A 20687-nucleotide genomic window follows, 5' to 3' on the forward strand; every position below is an offset into this window, starting at 1 on the left:
TGCATTAAATTAGAATGTGATGTATGTCACGGACAGTCCACTAAGTGACACGCAAGAGGGAAAGATCACTCATTTACATGGACGAGCAGGTAGAACCCATTATATACAAGAAAGACCACTAATCCTCAGGTAGGAGGACTGGCTGGCCCCATTTGTAACGTAGACCTCACCCTAAATTCACTTGGTAATTGGGAAGACCACTGTCTGTGTTAGTGAATTGGGAAAATTTCTCATATCTTTATGACAAGAGGAAATTTTGCAACGTAAGAGCCCAGCATCCCCCAAGGTTTAGGCTTCTCCACTCCTGCAGAAACTGAGAGATGGGTACTGTCTTCCTTGATCACTTTTCAAGCAGGTGGCTCTCTTGTCCTTGAGAAGGACATTTCTGGGTCTTCAAGCTGTCAAAAGTGTTATTTAGCCCTTAAAAAGATTTGTATGCATTTCTAAGTACAACAAATGAACTTACAAGTTTCTGAAGTAGAAGCTCTAAGAAAAGGAGGGGGGTGGGTGTCTCTTATTTTATTTTTAACAGGGAGAATTAAGCTCATTATATTTAATTTATATTTACCCTGTAGACTGAAATAAATGCACAGCCTAAAAGTTAAGAGTTAGGTTTTATTTGGCGGGAGGACTCAAGCTGGGATGACAGGCTCTCAGATGGCTCTGAGGGACGGCTCCCAAGAGGTAGGGGAGGAGCTAGGATATACAGGAGTTTTACAACAGAGACCAGGTAGTTGGAACATTAAAAGATTACTTGTTAACTAAAGAAAACCAGAGATCTCAAGTTAAAGAATTTAGCGCTTTTCTATGTATGGGAGGAAGCAAACATTTGGGCTCATTGAATTCATTCCTTTGACAAGCACCTGGCTATCTAGGGCCAGTATCCTGTCCTTTCTTATTCTGAGTCCCCTCAGGGTGCACCATTGTGCGTGGCTGCAGAGGCTGGGCTGCAGGCTTGTGTTCACTGGGGGGTGGCGGCAGCCGCTGATGACTTGATGGCTTCAGCATTCTTTGTTTACTGATATGGTTTGCAGTATTTTTCATTCACAGCCCTTACATAGTTAAAAAAAAAATGACCTCTTGCCTACCCTCAAACCATGAAAATATTCTTCTGCATTTTCCTCTAAAAGCTTTATGGTTTTAACTTTATGGTTAAGTTTATGATGTGTCTCAATTTAACTTTTATATATAATATGAGGTAGGAACAGAGATTGTTTTCTCCACAAAATAACCACTTATTCCAGCATCATTTGATGAAAATGCATGCCTTCCTCCCACTGGATTGTTTTGGTACCTTCTCAAAAATCTCAAATACTAGGACAAGTTTGTGTCTGTTTTAAAATCTGTCATAAATGCTCTTGATCTGTTTGTTGATTTTCATGTGACCTTTAATTTATGAAATTATCTCATTTTTAGCTTTGACACTGGACGTAATCATTTGCTACAGAGAGATAATGATGCTCTCTGTTTTCCATAGAAGGAGATGAAAGATACACAAATTTAAGAGATTGTCTGAGGGCAACCCAGCTAGAGAATCAATCACAGTGGAAGAACTTCTGCCCTCAGATCTCCTTTGTACAGAACTCAGTATCTTACACAGTCTTCCTCTGATTCAGGTGATTTTGTATCATCAACGGAGAGATGCATGTAGAGGTGGGGCTAGTGCAAACGTGGAGAATAGTGTTTTACAAATGTACTGTACTGCTGTCATACCTGGAAATCACAGGATTTCTTCTATAAGCAGTGGGATAAAGAAATATGGTTATAGAAGAGTTTGTTTATTTGTTTGTTTGTCTGTTTTAGAATTATACTCCCATGTTGTTTTGACACATTTTATCTAGCCTCAGAGAGAATAGGTTAACATCTGCCAGCAGGGAGTCTTATAGACGCTTTGCTAAAGTTTTCTAAAATGTGCCAATTCTAATTTCGTAGTCTAAAAAGAAAAGCATCTTAAAGTAAACAGAAATACATAACAATAATAACAATGATCTGATTACTTTTGCCCACCAAACATAAATTCTAGAAATATCACTGAGATCCTTTGAAATGAATGCATCTCGGTAGAGAGATTAAATTTTTCTTTACTTTGTCTTTTTCAGCAATAAATATTTGATAATGCCTGCTCCTTTCAACCCAGCACTCACATTCCCTGACTCTTCAGCAAGTAGACTAGGGCATTTCAAACACGGAGCACTGTGTATTTGTGTATTTTATGGCATTAAATATTATTCAGCAAACAATACACATGCATGTTTTTCTTGCATTACTTCCTCACCAACAGAAAGGGATAGCAATGTATGATGTTCTGGGACTCCAATAATTGGCATCAATTTAAGCTGGCCTCATGAAACAGCCTCAGGGATTTTAGTGTTTCTAGATCCACCTAAACGTACCAGCGTCCTGCCGGTTTTTTTCCAGCCCCTCCTTCCACTCTTCCCTGGAAACATTTCCACTTTGCCGACATGATTGGGTAGCCTCAGTTGTGGTCAGAAGTTACTGCGGGGAGCAGCACTCATTTCTATCTTTCCTCTTCCAAAATGCAAGAGATGGGAAATAGCCACAGGTGCTGCTGCTCCATGCCACCTGCACGACTTGATGTCAGGGCACTGGATTATGACTGCAGCCGTTACTTCCATGCGATCATCATCACATGATCACAGCACACAGTCAGGTGAATTCCAGCCTCAGAATCAGAGGACCGTTTTCCTGGCAGACCTCGGAACCTATCCTTCACGGTCTTGGTCGGTTCCGTGTTTAATAGCTTTGTTGCCTATTATAGAATTACATAGGGAACTGCCACATGTGGTGCATGATAAATTTTACATTATAAATACCTCAGGTCATCCTGATAATATTTCTTTTGCATAGGTCCACATTTCTTACATCTCTGGCAGCTTAGGAAGGCCTGTCATTTGGACTACTCCATTATCCCTTGTTCTAGTTTGTGTCCATTTTCGACCTTTTAATAAAGCATCCTCATCCATCTCCCATTCTCCCCATGAGAGACAAGAGGGGTTTTATATATAAAATCTTGCAGGGGTATAGTAAAGGGGACTTCCCTTTTTAGAATGGTCCCTCATATTTACATATTTTCAGTAGACTTTTCCCCCTTTCCTCCTTATCCTCTGACATGTTTTCATCCTCTGTCGTTGACTCTGAGTGCAGTTTCCTTGGAAATACAAAACAATTGTCCACTGACTGATACTTGGGACATCACTGAAAGTATCTTACTCATTGGTTTTTGCCCCCAGCTATTGGAAGCAGGCTCTGTAAACATTCCCTGCCCCACTGCTACCTTAGCAACTAACTTCAGTTACTCTTGTGAGCCATAGTACGTAAGCAAGCATCGTCTCTCTGATGAGCAGTGATTTAACTTGCACAAACCTAGGGTTCTTGACACTCTCGACTACATCTTTAAACACTTGGACACTTCTTCTGAAGCACTGTTCATCGACAGAATACAAATGACTTCACATTTCAGAACACATTCTTTCTCTTTGCTACTTGGTAACCGGCACACTTCTGGGATCTCAGTAGAATGTTTTACCGATATATGAGAAGATGTCTTCCCCTGGGATCAAAGGATCGCTCCTGAAACTTGATTCTTATTTCTGAACTGTTGCTATAATTTATAAATCATACTTCTCTAGTGCTTGCCATAATACTTTGGCCCTCGCTCCGATGATGAATCTGTCAATTTTAGGAATAGAGGTATCCTGTTATACCCTAGGACTCTGATGGTATCAGATAGTACACTTAATTCTTTTTTTTTTTTTTTTTTTTCCAGGAAGAGGCTTAAGCTTTAGGATTTCAGGGTCTGAGCCTGAGTCAGTATCCTTAAAAATTTATTTATTTAGGCAGCTCCCTTTCAACACCCTTCCTGAAAGTTACAAGAAAATCATTTTTTCAGCAAGTTTTATTAGGACTCCTGGAGACTTGGCAGTCTTATCCAAGTTTTAGCTCTTTATGACCTCTTTTGGTGATGCCGAACTCTGGTTTTGTGTTGAGAAAGTTAGAATTTGGTGTTAGATGTAAATTAGATAATCTTCTTGCATAGATGTAATGAGATGCTCAATTTGTATGATATACTGTGGCAGCAATGTCAGAATGTGTTGAATAAGAACCTGATGGAATTGAAGTCCTTGTGTTGATGATCAGGTTCTACGGTATCTCTGCGCCCCGATCTTGCATCATTATACTCCCTTCACGAGGGCCAGAGATGAGACCAGGTTTCTCCCCCTTGACCACAGATGATAATATAATACCATATTCCTAGGTTCTCCTACTCGGTTATTTTATCAGTAAAGAAATTATAGAAAATGGTGGAATTGAGACACATAGGCTTTTAAGATTGAACAAAACCCTGCTCCGTGGAGAAGTGAGTGCGGATCACAAACACTAACGCTCTGAGCTAAACCTTCCCTTTTGTTAACTAAATTAATCCTCACAACTGAACTGTGAGGTTGGTAATATTATTTTTTGCCATATTAAAGATAGGAAACAGAGACAAAGAGAGGTTATGTGACTTGTCTAAGTCCATATGGCAAGTAAAAGATGGGGTCAAAATCCTAGCTCAGGCAGTCTTATTCTAGAGTCTGTCCTCTTATTCATTAAGCAGTACAGAAACTCCCAGCCTGACCGAGTATGGGAATGCTGGACTGAAACTTCTCCAGAAGATTTTGCCAAATGTTACCACTTTCTAGTTGCTTTCTTTAAATGCTTCATAAAAATTTCTAGGTTTTTCTAAAGTTACGAGTGCATTTGCACTTATCCGTGATTATCAGTACTCCATCAGGGTCCTGGATGTAGGTCTAGTTCTATAGATTATATAAATAGAACCTGCTTTAGTAATTTTAGTAAAAAAACAAAAAACCAAGTTGTATTTCTCTGTATATGACTGTGAGTCCCACCTTGCGAATTATAAGTAGCCCATTATCCTCCTGGATATCCACAGGGATCTCTGTGGTTTTTCACCTAGTTGGAATGAGTCAGTCTTAATTACACTGCCTGAAAGTCTGAATCAGTCATGAAGCATCTTGTTTTCCGATGTTGCTCTCTGCAGCCATTCTTTTAGCTCCGTGTGTAATGCAAGTTGTCACCAGAGGTGCCTAACACAAATAATTCTCGTTTTTACTAAACTCCCTAAAATGAGGGATAAAAGCAAATGATTTGATGCAGCCACCAAAGGTCAGTAACAGCTTCTTAAAGTCTTGAATAGTCAACCTGAATGAGTCCTACATGGTGGTCCCAAGGTCAGAAGTTCTTTTCTATGAAGGGAAATCTTCCTTTCTTAAAGCTAAGTATCTAAGGACATCTTGAATATTTCATTAGTAAAGAAAACACCAGGGCTGTTTTCAGAATCAAGGATATTAGAGTTACCTACCAAAAAAAAATGGAAGTTGGTCATACCACATCCGTATAAATAAGATATTCATCCTCATGTGATTCCAAAATAAAGGGAGTTTCACTGGCAGTGCTCTCTTTACCTCCATTCTACCAAGTTGCCAGTATCCCCTAAATCCTGCCATTAAGCATTGGATGAATGTATTTTCCCGCAAACTTATTTTTAAGGCTTAGAAAATTTAAGATTTTGTGTACGGAGGATCTTTAAATAATTGGCTTGGGTTTTAAGAAAACGAATTTATGATTTGCCATAAGAAAGAATATTTACCATTGGCCTAAGACTGTTTCTCAGAAGGGAGAGCTGCCTGAGGGAGTGATGGGCAGGAGGACGTTGACTGTGGAGGTTCCAACATGGAGTAGGAATTTTCATGGCTGTGTGGACTGACGTTATGCTGTGGCAGAATCAACTTATACTTGTTTATACGTGAGAAGTGATTGCTGAGTGCATTTATATATGCAAGTATCTTCTGTGGTTTGAAACCTAGGTTGAAAAGAAGGAGGCAGTGGTCATCACATTCCTTTGGCTCAACTTTCCCAGCATTTCATACATTTATAGATTGAGTTGAAAAGAAAGTCAAACAACTAAAGAAAAGGAAGAAAGAAAACTGAAAAGAAAAAGAAAAAAAAAAAAAAAAAGAAGGGAGGGAGAGAAGGTGAGAGGGAGATAGAAAGGCAGGTCGGAGGTAAAGAGAGAAAGAGAGAATCTAAAAATCTACCCTGAAATTTGAGACCTGAATAACACTTCTCTTCAGTTAGCTAAATGAGCTCTTGATTTCCTTCTCATGTGTTGACTTGGGTAATGGAGAATATGCACACGTTGGGGGAAAATAGTTGTGTTGTTTGTTTGTTTTTTAATCTAAAACAATTCTAGAATATTTCCTCCAAATTTAAATCTAGACTCATGCAGACTCCACCATCATGGAAAAGTTTCCCTTGTTCTCCACTACCCCTTCACCCCTCTATAACACACACACACACGCATGCACACACACACAAAGAAAAAAATGCTGAGGATAAGTTGATACTTCCTTTAATTATTCCGTGGCTGGAGCTGACATGTCAGATAATGATGATGATGATGATGACGTTAAATGCAAAGATACCCAGGATGGCTCTGTGAAGTGGGCCTTCAGTAATTTTGATGGCAGGCAGAATGGTGGACCCCAAAGACATCCACACCCTAATCCCCAGCCCTGTGATGCATTACCTTACATGGCAAAAGGGTATTTGTAGATGTGATTCGGAACACAGACTTTGAGATGAGAAGAAGAGACAACTTATTCCAGTGGAACCAATCTCATCGCATGAGTCCTTAAAAGCAGAGAACCTTTCTCAGCTACAGAGTGCCATATCAGAAGGATCAGAGCGATGACAGTCTGAAAAGAATGTCATGCCCATGGCTGGTTCTGAGATGCAGGTGGCTGTGTGCAAGGGTGGAGCAAATGCTTCTAGACTCTAAGCATGGCCCTGGCTAACAGCCGCCAAAGAAACCAGGACATCCGTCTTAGAAACAAGTCTAACTAGAGTCTGCCAAACCTTGAATGAGCAGGGAAACAGATTCTCCCCTTGAGCCTCTAGGGAAAGAAAAAATGCAACCCTGAAAATACTTTGGTCTTAGCCTGGTGAGGACTGTGCCAGGCGTCTGACATACAGAACAGTAAGAGAGTGAATGTGTGTGGTTTTAAGCCAGTGAGTTTGTGGTAATTTTTATGGCAGCAATAGAAAATAAATACTAATTCTTTAGTGTGTGGATGTGTGTGTTTCACTATAAAATATATACATTTTAGGAACTCCCATCACTCCCAAAATATGACACCGTATCTGTTAAGAATTGGACATTGGAGTAAACAAGACTGGAATCAGTGACCCTGGCGTTACTACTGGGTGCTTCAAAGTCCTTTGCTTCAGTTTCTTCGTATTTATAATAGAAGCAATCATAAAAAGAACTATAGGATTTAATGAATCAACACAAGTAAAGCAGGCAGCACATTGCTTTGTGAAACAGATATTCACTCCATACCAACCTCCCCCCTCCCGCCCCCCGGCATCAGCGTGCGCTGGTGGTTGTAGCGGTGGTGTGCTGCTCTTGTTATTGTGCAGGTGTTCCTTAAGTGCGACTGACTGCCACGTAAGGCCTGCCCTTAATCATTTCAATTCTAAGATATACTGCTATCCTGAATCTTAGAGTCTTAATTTTCCTGTATATTGTATATAAACTTCCCATTTCATCTTTTGTTTCTAAAAAATAAATGGAAGAATCCATATATTTTCATTTTTTGTTGCTTTGATCATTTTGCAAATGTATAAATTTATCCTGAATGATTTTGCAAAGGGATGGCCTTGGGCATCCATGTATAAAGTATTCATGTTGCTATCCACATACAAGGCCACTTAGCAATCATTCAGAGTGGCGATCGTTACTGTCACCACGTGTACGACCTGTGAGTCCAACTTGCATGCCCTTTCATCCAGAGAACTGCTACGCGCTTGGACTGACTTTTTCTATGGTGTTTTATAAATTGCTTACCCATTTCCCCCTGTTTTCTAATGAGAAAGCTGAAGCTCAGAGAGTTTGGGGAATCACAAGACCCACATAGGTAAATATGTGTGCCTGTGTGTGTATGAGTGGTGTGTGTTAAGACTGTTGGCATTGAAAACATTAATCAGGAAAGTTTCAGAATATGTTCTTCTCTTATAACGTTCATTCATCATCTTTCTCATCCTCACAAAGTGAAAATAATTTATCCTAGTCCTACTTGCAAGTTACTTTCTGTTTGACACTAACAATTACAATGCAACTCATAAGAATAAAGAATTTCTACATGGAAAAATTTATCATAGCGAGTGAATCTGAAAGTCTATGCTATACAGTTTTAATGCAGTGTCTAACCCACAGGTTGATACAAAATAGAAAGAGCCAAGTAAACATAACAAGTTAAAATAAATCATTAATGGAGAATCAAAGAGTAGAATATAATCTTTCATTTTCACCTAGCGGAGTGCTTTATACCATAAATCCAATTAGTTTGAACTGAAAAGAGATTAATCAATTTCTGGGAGCTTCAGGTTTTGCAACAATGACTGAATTGGAAAAAAAAAAAAAATAATCACGTTCTCAAGAAAAGGCACTCCATCCTTATTGATTTTCCAAACCAATTTTTTATTGTGTTTGGACTGACCAGTGCTCTCTTTCAACTTATTTCCAGTTTTCATACATGTGTACACAAATGCACATGCATACACACAGAGCCACGTTTATCTAAGGATATTAATTAAATATCTCGTAATAAAACAACATGGTCTGTAAGGGATTCAGCCCTTACAAAGAGGCAAGAAGGAAAGGAAACAAAATAGAGTTTACACAAGTCAAGAGAAAGGAAGTGCATTTCATGCACTTTGGAGAAATGGGTAAAGTTACTGGCTGGAGTTCACTGAGTCATAAAGGTGCTTGGACTCAGTTTCCAAATAACATGATGGGAGAAAATGAAATTCTAAAGACCTGAAAATAAGAAGTCATATTTTTATTTAAATTGCATGAAATACAAGTAAAACTATTATTATTTCTTGTGTGGTGGGGAGCCTAAAATTTGGAATTTGAGATACACCAAGAAAATTAGACAGCAAATATTGTCTGACATCTCTAGTAATTCTCTCTTTTGTACACAGAGGTTACCCTTGTGACCTGCTGGTTTCTCTGAATTAGTTTCATGCCGGGGTCCAGGAATTGACTGGAGAGTCCCTCTCTCTTAAATTTATGGAGTCTCGGGGCCACGCACAGGGGCCAGGTCTAAAGTGTATACAATGAACCGAAGATCAAGAGCAGAGCTAAGCTAGGATTTCAATTAAAATCTTGTATATATTATTACCATACTCTCTCCACTACCTAAACTGAATAAAGATGCTAACATACTACCTAATAAGATAGTAGATGCATAATGCTTGCTATCTGAATGAATTAATACTTTCTCACTTTCTTACAAAACAAGTCTATCTTTCCTTACATTGTCAATTATGACGTTTTTAGCATACAAAACGTTATTTCTTGGAAATTATGCTTATAAAGATTGGGATATTGAACATACCAAAGCTATAGAAAATGTAGTCTGTGGTTTTCAGTGCATTCACAATTTGTGAAGACTTACCTTTTCATTTTCATGAATGGAAAAATATGATTTTAACGATTTTAGCTTTCAACTTGAAATGTGATAAGGACCCTTTGTTTTCAAAACTGTGAGGCCTACACCATTCCAAATTGTATTTGTCCTTTTAGATGAAGCATAGATTGAAATCCGTAAAGACTGTGTTTACTAGTTAAAGCGATTAGTTAGGCAGCTATACGGAAATCATCCAGTTAGGTATTCATGTTCAAAACCCAAAAAGTAACCCGTTCAGTGAAGGTCCAATTGTAGATGGAGTTAAAGGCAATAGTCCAGGCATAACATTCTGCTCTCAGCTCCACACTACAGATTTATATGACCCCAAGGCTTTATCTCTCACAGCTTCAATACGATTCTTCGTCCAGGCCCCTCTCCAGTGGGGTGAGCATTATATCAGGAATAAAATTCAAATTTTAACTGAAGACCAGGTGAAGTAAGGAGGTAAGCAGACCCAAAGGACGTGATCTTGGCCTTCAGGTTTATAAGCTGGGCCTAGATATCTAAGAACTAGGGGCTGGACCACAACAAGGATGTAAGATAACTGATCATATAAAAACCTGGCAACAAAGAAGAGCAAATGAGATTACGGAAGTGAATTTAATGGTGAAGACAAGAAATAAGTTGATTTCAGTATGCGTATGGGAAAGTTAAATTGTAATGAATAGACTAAATTTGAGATCATGATTCATTCGTTATATTTGTTCTGGTACACATTTTATTTTTAATATTAACATGGGATTTTTAAAAACATTATTGTATCATCGTTACTTGTAAAGTCATCATTTGTAAGTGATACAAAACTTTATCGTCGTAACTTGTAAATTCAAACTATGATTGACGTCTTCATGAGATTGTTTGGATGATTAAATCAGATACTACATGAAAAAGGCCCAACACAATTCCTGGTTTAAAGCACGCATTTATAAATACTAGCAACCTTTATTACTGTGTAATACATTTATTTCTAAATGTGAAATATTGAATGCAGCACTCTCTTATGAAAGTATACTTTCCTTTCCAATGCCTGTGACAAAAGTTGACAGGCTATGTTAAACGGAAGTGTTTCCCGTAGTATTGTAAAACATCTAAATTGGTCTCCTTCCACATCGGAAACCTCCCTTTCTGCTCCCTTTCCTCTCATGTGACATTGTCAAACCATAAGCAATTTTATCGCATCACTTCGTTCCATTTGACCAATTCCAGTCTTGCTTATACAGTATTTTTCTGGATGACTGTCTCAGTTTTCCCCCTTCTTTTGGCTGATAGAGGTATGAACTGAGTGCATTTCCACCATTACCCAATGCTTAAGTGTAGCTTATTTGGTCCACCTGTGCTGGGGGTGGTAGCTGCTCCCTCCTTTGTGTGGCTAATGCACTGTATCCGCTCTTGCCTTTACTTTTCTGCTCAAGGCTTCTGCACCTGAGCCTTCTCTCTCCTTCTGAACTTGAGCTTCCACCTCCTACCCCTACCCCTTTTTGTCGTCTTCTTACGTCCTGCAGAAAGTTAGTGCTGAAAACATTTTGTTGAGATGAATTTGACCACAGCATTTTCTATGCACTAAATGGGACAGAAAGCAAAGTTTTAAGACTCCTCGTGTTTTCAGTCATCTTCCAGGGCCCTAGGAGATACCCAAGCAATGTTTTGGCATGGACACAGATTTTTATAAAATTTGAAAAACTAGGATATTTTAAGATCCGATATGGCCATTGTGCTGTTCCAATGTCCCCTTCCTCACGTTCCTCTGCTGTTAAATAGTGGAAGTGTCTCCTGCTGTAGCTCCTGTCCATTTCATGGGCAGTTGAGATGCAGTTGGACACTTAGTTTGGGTTGAGTGGAGTTTAGAGCTCCATGTCCCTTTAGTACTAAACATACCTGTGTGTGTAGCAATACAGGCATGTCTTGCAGACACTGTGGGTTTGGTTCCAGCCCACTGCAACAAAGCAACTATCTCAATAAAGCAAGTCACGCAAAGTTCTTGTTTTCCCAGTGCACATAAAATTTATGTTTACACTGTACGGTAGCCTACTTAGTGTGCAATAGTATTATGTTTTTAAAAAACAATGTACATACTTTAATTAATAATACTCCTTTGCTAAAGAATTCTGTCATCTGAGCCTCCAGTGAGTCATAGTGGTAACATCAAAGATCATTGATCACAGGTCACATAACAAATAATAACCATGAAAAAGTTTGAAATATTGCAAGAATTACCCAAATGTGACAGAGACGCAAATAAAAAGCAAGATGACCAGTTAAATTTGAATTCATGTAAACAAGGAATAATATTTTTTAGTATAAGTATGTTCCATAAAATATTTGAGACAAACATACTTTTTAAAAAAGTTGTTTATCTACTTCATATTTAGCTGGTTACTTGTATTTTATCTGGCAGCCCTAGCCTAAAACAAAGAATGAAACTCATCCCTGACTAACCTCTTGATTCAAATTATGTGTTGAAATAATAAATGTGTATTTTTCTGAAGCACTACCTTGTGGGGTAAGTTGATACACAGTAATAAATAGAAAACTAACACACTGTCCTTTTAAATTTAGCCTGTTTTCCAACAAATCGAACTTATTTTGGATCTTGAATCTACTACTATACAACATACTTTCCCTGATGTCTTGATCAAATTTCCATTTTCTATGTTTATCTAAGTTAGTTAAAATAATGTATCAGGAAATCGTTGACAGTAGACACTACTGTTGGCATGAATTAATTACATCAGCACAGTCGTGTTACTGTGATTTAGTTGGTTAAAGATGTATCTAATTGACTTTTGTGTCTTCTCTAGATTCTGCAATTTTCTAAGTAAATCAAAATAGCTCTTTTGTAACCGTTGGTGGAGTCCGTTTATATTTTCTCTAGTTGATCTACTAATTCTCAGTGTCCAGGATGATGTATTTCACTTATTCTTAATGGATGGTGTTCTTAAGATCACCGTTTCCTCCTGGAGATGCTCACAAACATGAGGTGAATACAAAACCAGAGTAGGATTTTGCTGCTTTTGAATATTGAGATTATCAATCTGTAAAATATAGTTTAAAAATAAGAATAACAACCCTGTATTTCAATATCTCATCTATTTTTAACACTTTATGAAAATCATTACTAGTGATTAAATAATATTATATATATATATATATATTTTTTTTTTTTTTTATCTAGTACCAAATTTTGTTTCTCTTAGAGAATACCTAGTGTGGGAAGAACTGATTCAAAAGAAAATATTTCATTGCCTTTGGTTTCATGAACTTACCAGGAATTTGGTAATATTTACCCAAATATTTCTAGGATACATTTATGTTTATTGATTGGATTTTAATTATGTCACTGTTCTTTACAGTTTTTCTCTTTTTCTTTTGGGTGAGAAAGAAAACTTTCTCTTAACTATTTCTCCATCAGATAGTTTCTGACAAAATATATTCTATCCTTTTGTGAAGGGTTCAAAGAACAGAGAATGGTTTCAGCCACAAAGCCAAATCTCTTAGAATTATGATTCATATGCTATAAATCATTTAATTCATGAATCATTAACTTACTAACTGAACTGAATCATGAAATATATTTTTCTGCAATGAAGTTGGAAATTTTTACGTATGCATTAATCAGATGTTAAATTAAATGTAAAAGAAAACTAATCTCTGATAGCATTTGAGGGATAGGCCAAATGATGTTAAAATGAGCAAATTACTTCAATATATATTCCTATGAATATTTCTAGACATAGTTTATGATTCTCAAGCATTGGGGTGCATAGAATATTTAAGGGCAGGTATTAAAATTCAGATTCCAGGCACCAGACTAGAGACTTTTACTCAGTTGGTCTGAAAAGTGACTCAGATATATGGATTTTTAATTGAGAATCAATAGTGATTTAAACATTTGTCCGCATTTTAAAAACAACACATATTGTATACATTTACAATTTTAATAATTTTTCAGGAAAAAAAAAACATAGTTTTTACAAGAGATTCAGCTTTCATTATTTCCTTGTGTATCCTGTGAAAAGCAAGCGGGAGACCTAGTACCCCCGGGGCTTCACAGTAGTTCAGTATATGATTCATTTGAATCAACCTGACAGCAAGGCTCAGCCTTATAGGCTTTGGGAATCTGACCGTTTTATTCCTCCATATGCTTTGTAGAGTGGAATAGAATAAAAAAGAATAGTTGTCTTTATTCTAACTTTTGCATAGCCCTTGCCACTTTGGATTTGGAAGAACACTTGCTCTTTGTAAGGTCTACAGAATCCAACAAATTACTGAAGAACACTAATGATGGTAACATGGAGTCCTTTCCTATTTGGAAAATGAAAAAGACGTTCTGCAGGTGGAGGTCAGTAGAGAGAGTCAAGGACTAACTTATTTCACTCATGGACCTATATTCTCCAGCACCTTACTGCTCTCTTGTTAACTGAGGGTGCAACATGTTTGGCACTAACTCTGTCATTTTCCAATACACTTTGCAAAACATTCTCCTTCCACTCTTTTTTGAATGCTCTGCTCCTCTGAAGGTCATGCCCTCACCCTGCTCCCGACAGGAACATCATCTGAGACGACTAGCTTTCATTCATTCACCAAAAGTGTTGCTAACGGTCTCCCAATGTTCCTCTGCACTCTCCAGTTCTGCCCTCAGCTTGGGTAGGTTCAATGGCAACATGGCTGCTTATCTGGAACCATAGCTTCTCACAGCTTTGATCTTATCCCACCCCATTTCATATGCACATGAGCACTCTGAGGAAGTCTGGGACTTGTCATCCTCTGAGATGCTGTCCCTGAGGAATTCAGATGCCTCTCTCTTCAAAGAAAAAGGTTTACCTTGATGATTCTCTGGTTGTTACCTCTACCAAAGAGTAAAATATATAAAATAATTACAAAATTTGAGAAATACCATGGGGAAAAATAAAAAGGTAGGTGAGTTAGGCTGCAAGAGAGGATGAAAGTATAATGTCTCAGGAAACAAGGATTCTCAGTAATCCCAAAGAATTAATATTTCTCATTCAATACGGTTATCATCAAAGAATATCCTTGTATTATTTTAATCTTGTTAAAATTTTAGTTTTATGGTAAAGCTTGGGAAATATGTACCCGCACTGAAAAGAATATGTATTCCGTATCTGTTTATTACAGAGTTTCGATCATTCCAAACATAGTATAATAGAAGTGCTCAAAGAGAGAGCTCCACGCTTTTTTTTTTATTTTAAGTGAACGTTTTCTTCCTTTGAGAGTTTTCAGGTTTGCTTAAAAGCCTGTATGACTAGATTGAAAATCAAGAGCTGTGTTTTCCCAAGACAGTAATGAAAAGTCTAGTAGATCCTTACTCTTCACAATTAAGGGCAGAAATAAAAGAGAATTATTTTCAAGTCATATATATATTATAGCACATCATAATTATTCAGCATTGCTAACCTCTAAGAACTATACCAATTCTTTTATATACATTAACTTATTTTCTCAAATCTCCAGCTACCTACTCAATATTTCCACATAAATGTCTCACTGATATCTCGAAATTTATACACTTGAAGTGTTTCAATCCTATCACTTAACTTTTCCCCTGCATCCCCTTCATTCCTATATCATTAAATGATACTGAAGTTGACCAGTTACTTATAGCATCATTCTAAAAGGTGAACAGCCCTCTCCCGTAATTATTAGAATAAGCGGAGATAAAAAAAATTCAACCCAGATATAAATGAATTAAACTGCAGTATCACCAACTGTGCTGATTCACAAATTAAACACTGATTGATACATGTAACAACAAGCGTGTATCTCACAGACACTGAGCTGAGAAAATGCAGCTTTAAGCAAAGACTTTATTGAATAATACCTATTTTCAGAAATTCTAGAACAGGCAAAATTAATCTATTGTGTTTGAAAGCAGAACAGTGGTGGTTTTCCCACAGGGATTGGACTGACTGGAAAAGGTAACAGGGAAACATTTTGGACTGAAGAATGGATTTTATATCTAGGTTGCTTGGTGCAATTCATAGGTATGCATACGTTTTAAAACTCGACTTACTGTACATTTAAGAATAGAGCTATGTCAGATAGAAATGCCTTTTGATAAAGAATTGTTGAGGTCTACTCCTCTGTACTACTTCTTATGGACTTACCCTATCATAAGCTAATGGCAGGTTTCCCCTCCTCTGTTAGAACACAGTGGTTCCTTTTAAATACCTACTGATTTTTCTTTTTAATGTGTGTTGACCTTCTGACAGAGAAATGCATTTTTCTTCTTTTAATTCATATTAAATGCACTCGCTTTTTCTTAGAAATCAATTATGTGCTACTGTTAGATAGCAGTAATTCAGACACAACTTAGACACTCTCACTATTCACAAGGAGCGGATAGTCCAGAAGAAAACAGATGTGAGTTAGAAATAAGAATCATCTGTGCAACCAAAAACCCCTTAACATTACCTAATTCTGTTAGATAATGCTTGTAAGTACCAAAGTAATGACGTATCTGAGGTCCAGTCATACTCCTGGCAGTGATTACTTCTCTTTGTTAGTTTGAGGGTTTTAGATAAGGCAGAACCCTACCAGCAGAAAGACTGTCTCACTGGGTTAGCCGAATATTCCTACAAGGCAGTCATCCTGTGATTAACTCTGGGTAAATAAGCTGTCGGTAACTGTGAGGGGTCTTGCCAGTTTAATAGTTACCCTGCCACGGTTTCTTGTTTGGTAGAAAATTACATGCAAATCCTAGGTCAGGGGCAAAGGAATGTCACTCACAGAAATGGCATTAGAGAGAGCATCTCGGTTTCATTGTCCTGGTTCTTTCGGCCCCAGTTCCTCTAGGGCAGTACAGAGAGATCCGGATGACAGTTATAGACACAGAGGGTTGAGTTACTGGAGAGGAACCCTGAGCATCGGACATCTGAATCTTAAGCAGTGGTCAGTAGGCACGCCTACTCTGTGCTCCAGAGTAAAAGAAATTATATTTAGAATGCTGGGTAGTAAGTTAACATGCCTTTGATTTCCTCCAATGGGAGAAACATTATCTCCAAAGCTGATCAGTATGCAAACCGTCTTTGTAAAGACAGTGTAAAACAAAGTCCATGAATGCCGCTGTTCGCAAATTGTGCAGAAACACAAAAGACTCATGGAGAATCTTCTTCCAGCATAGGTTAGGCATGACCTCAGATGGCTTTAAAAGAACTTTCTGTATGTAGCGTATTTCAGGATTTCAGGATCAGCCTCTCTGACACCTGTCACTGCAGACTACTCTAAAAGTGTACTTTCTTTCTGGATAGAGCCAAATGGGTATTCCAAACAATGCTCGCCAGCAGGTAACAGTGTAATATTGTATCTTTCCTAGCAGTGTGCTACTCCCCATTGGTGATATTCCGGTGCATGAAATGCTATATGTAGTTGCCACATGGAAGGAGACTCTATTTCTTATCTAATTAGATTTTTCATAAAATGAAAGCATGAAAATAATTAGGGGCAGAAAAGTTACTTTGGTGGCACCACAATATTAATTTCACAAAAGCAGTTCAGAATTTTTATACTTTATCGGGTCTTTAGAATACTATTTTCCCCTCAAGTCCTCGATATTTGCTATTGTTTTGACTGGTCCAAGAATGAATAATAGGTCTTAGGAATCATAACTCATTTGTCTTTCATTCTCAGGCTGAAGAGAACTTCAGACTATCTGATTAAATATCCAGCATCAGTGCATCACGATGTCCTGTAGACTCAATGTCAAAGATCACTTCTGCCTGGAATACCAGCCTCTCAGTGTACTGTCTGCTGGTGAAGAGGTGATGAAAGCATTTTTATAAGGAGTGCTCCTGTGAACTGGGGAATGGTATAAGGTTTCTGCCTTTGCTTTGTCTCAAGAGCAATTAAGTTTGGAAAAAGGAATTGAAAGAACAGGAGAGAGTCATGATTGATAGAAACAATTATATTAAAGGTACTAAATCTCATTTATACCTCCCAGCAAAACTTTGTGATGAATGTCATCGTCTCTGTTTTATTCAAATGAGACTGAAGGCTAGGAATGTTGAGAGATTTGTCCAGAATCCTATGAAGAGCATTGGGAAATCAGCCTACTGATTTTCATGAATGAGGAAAATAAGCCCCAAGTTAGGGGCTAAAATTCACAACTTATAAAAGCTTAACTAGTCCCATGCTTATGATGAATTTCCCATGTTACTCCTTGCTCCATGAATGAGCGTACTTAATCATTATTACTCATAGGGTTCAAGCAAGTGGCCCCATGTTCTCTTATTATAGCTTGGTAGCAAGGTGTGTCACTGGGGGGAGAGTGACCATCAGGACCTGCATAAGACGTTTATGTTCTCATAGTGGGAAAAAAAAATTGAGGGAAGAAAATGGCAGGTACCCAGAAGTATGAATCTTTGTCTAAATGTCTACCACCAAATATTAATTCCAAGGAAGGTATGTCAATCAGCTCTGATAACTATAACATCAAATTCTAAATTGTTGGGCAGGACCACATGTCTAAAAGCAGATCCAGAGTCTCCTTCCTCTCATTTCCTTAGGAACAGAGGAAATACATATTTAGCTCTCTAGTCCATATCTTTGCACTTCTCCAGAGGAGTGAGGGAATTGACCTTGATTCTTTCAAAAGGTGGAATATACCGTATGACCATAAGATATTCAGGAGGAAAGGACATAGGTTCTGGGAAAAAAAAAAAATGATGTTTGGAGAGGTTGCCTCTTGAGTTCCACAGACAGGTGAATCTGAAGGACATTGCAAGCACCATTGTTACTCAGCAGTTTCATCCCGGTCTTCCTGCTTAGACATCAGAGTCAAGTGATGGTGGAGTCAGAGTCCAAGCACTTGGATGTTAGCAAGTCCTTTGTTCTTCCGCCATACAGCCAGGGCGTGGGGGTCTGGCTTCAGTCCTGGAGTGGATTTAGTATTCTGGTCAGAAGAACCAGCTGGAGTAGGCATGGTAGTGGTGAGAGCACAGACTCAGAAACCAAAATGTCTCGGTTTCAGTTCTACCTGTAAAAATAGTTCCGTGATGTGATTGTACTGTCTATAGTTCAGTCTCCTCTTCTATAAAATGGGCTTGTTTTGAGATGAGTAAGTTGGTTTCGAGATAGTTAATATATGAAAGACTACATGGTCCTTAGTAAGCTCGGTGTGTGTTTGCTATAGTAATGATATTAGTTATTATTAAGAATAACAGCAATGCATAATTATTAACAACTATTGCTACTATTACATTTAGTTCTTTTTGGCTAACTGCCTTGAGAACACCTTTCTGAATCTCATTTTGCTTACTCATTAAATGAGGTTAATGGCACTCATCTTTCAAGGCTGTAGTAAGAATAAGAAGTAATATGAAGAAGCATCTGGTATGGAGTTTGGGCTCAGTGACAATTGTAATTTCTAAGAGATGATGTCAAGGCAGAGGCTATGAATTTAGACTGGGAGCTGCCACTGGACAGTAACTTAGGCACTCAGTTTCCTCAATGGCCCGCCAGGTTCCAGGTCTCGAGAAGAAAAATGGATTTCATTTTAAGCTGCAACTAATTGAGGTTAGAAAGATTCTGAACAATCAGACTTGCCTTTTCTTCAGTCAGGATTGGCTCAGGAATTTTGCTTGGAGACCACACTACATCCATCTTGAGAACCACACGAGGCCGAGGCTGGTAGATGGTTAGAGCTCAGAATTTCATTGCTAACTTTTAAGATGGACAAATGTCTTGCTTTGCAAGGGATAAGTATGGAGATGATGCCACTTACAAGATAGTTCTTGGCGAAATATTACACCTTAAGTTATTTTAATACCATCAAGTATGTAGTTTAATATGCTTTCAACATTAAAATATTACCAAAGTATGTTAATGTCCATCAGCCTTGTTGTATCTAATATGAACTTTTTTTTTCCCTGACACTTTATTTACTTCAGTGAAAACATCATATAAAAAATGACATTGCATTCAAAGGGCCTTGCTGTTCCTGGACATTAGTCCTATGCTATTGAATTGTTAGGAACATGACTTATTGGCAAGATTTGAACACACATAGGTCCCTAATACTGAGTTCCTGGAGAGTGTCCATTGGCAGTGATTCCTGGGAGTAGATTTAGAATGTCTTTTAAGGTGACCAGTCCTTCCATAACATAAACTACTTATCAAAATAGTTGTGACTTTCTATAAACAGAGTAAGAAAATTAAAAACTAAAGCAGAGATTTCCGATTTCCTTTTTACACTAAGCAGCAGAGCAAATCTGGTGAAAAGAAAGAAGGAAATAGATTTCTTTCTTGATTAACCTTATTTTCTTCAAGATATCTGCTACTGATATGACTTTTTCCATAAAAAGATAAAAAAAAATGGACTTATGGTCTTCTGTTTCTTTTGGCTTTCAGTAGATGTACAAAATAGAAAACAGAACTAAAATTGGACTCCTTCGTCAAAATTTCAGAATGATCTGCATTACCTTTTATGAACTATCAAATAAATAGATCGTTAATCTACCTGCAATTGAGCATTTATCCTTGTTGAGTTAAAATAAAATATCTACAATAAGGTGCAATCATGAGTCTATCAATTCATTAAAATAAATATATCTTTATTCATTACTGACCACATGACAGACCCTGTTCTAGAAAATGATGAACGAAACAGAGTATCTGCACATTAATATATAACATAAAAGATCCTGTACTTTTTATTCAGAATTTGCGAAGTATAAACAGTGAGGGAAACAAGTATATAAATCTGCGTTTACATACATGTGTATGACACAGAAACATGGCATATTAAAGACAGCAGTGGATTTGGGGGCACAAAGCCTGCATTTTAGCTGTGTGATCTTGAGCATGGTTACATTCAGCTATACGATGCGATAAATTGTATTAAATGGGAGATTTTAAAAGGAGAAGCTGAAAGGGGAAAAAACCACTCAAATGATGTAAACATTAAGATGGATCATCAGTACCTCGAGTAGCTCTGTAGATGTTGATTTTTATTAGCTGGTCGTAGAGTTAGAAAATGCATTAGTATTCTCACTTCTCCTCATTTTTTCTACCTCCCTCCCTTCTTCCTCAACCCCCAGAGTAAGTATTAAACTTATTTTGATGTTCTTCCAGCGCAATCTTTGTTGAGGTTGTTAACCTGATATGTTGATCTCACGA

General features: G+C 37.7%; 1 pseudogene; it reads right to left on the reverse strand.

Annotated features, from left to right (window-relative positions):
- Positions 1-2626: 2626 nt before the first annotated feature.
- The window catches only part of LOC141578988 (dynein axonemal assembly factor 11-like), a 169935-nt pseudogene continuing 151874 nt past the window's right edge, over positions 2627-20687 (reverse strand).

This window comes from Camelus bactrianus, chromosome 10, assembly GCF_048773025.1.
Source record: "Camelus bactrianus isolate YW-2024 breed Bactrian camel chromosome 10, ASM4877302v1, whole genome shotgun sequence".
In the NCBI taxonomy this organism is placed as follows: Eukaryota; Metazoa; Chordata; class Mammalia; order Artiodactyla; family Camelidae; genus Camelus; species Camelus bactrianus.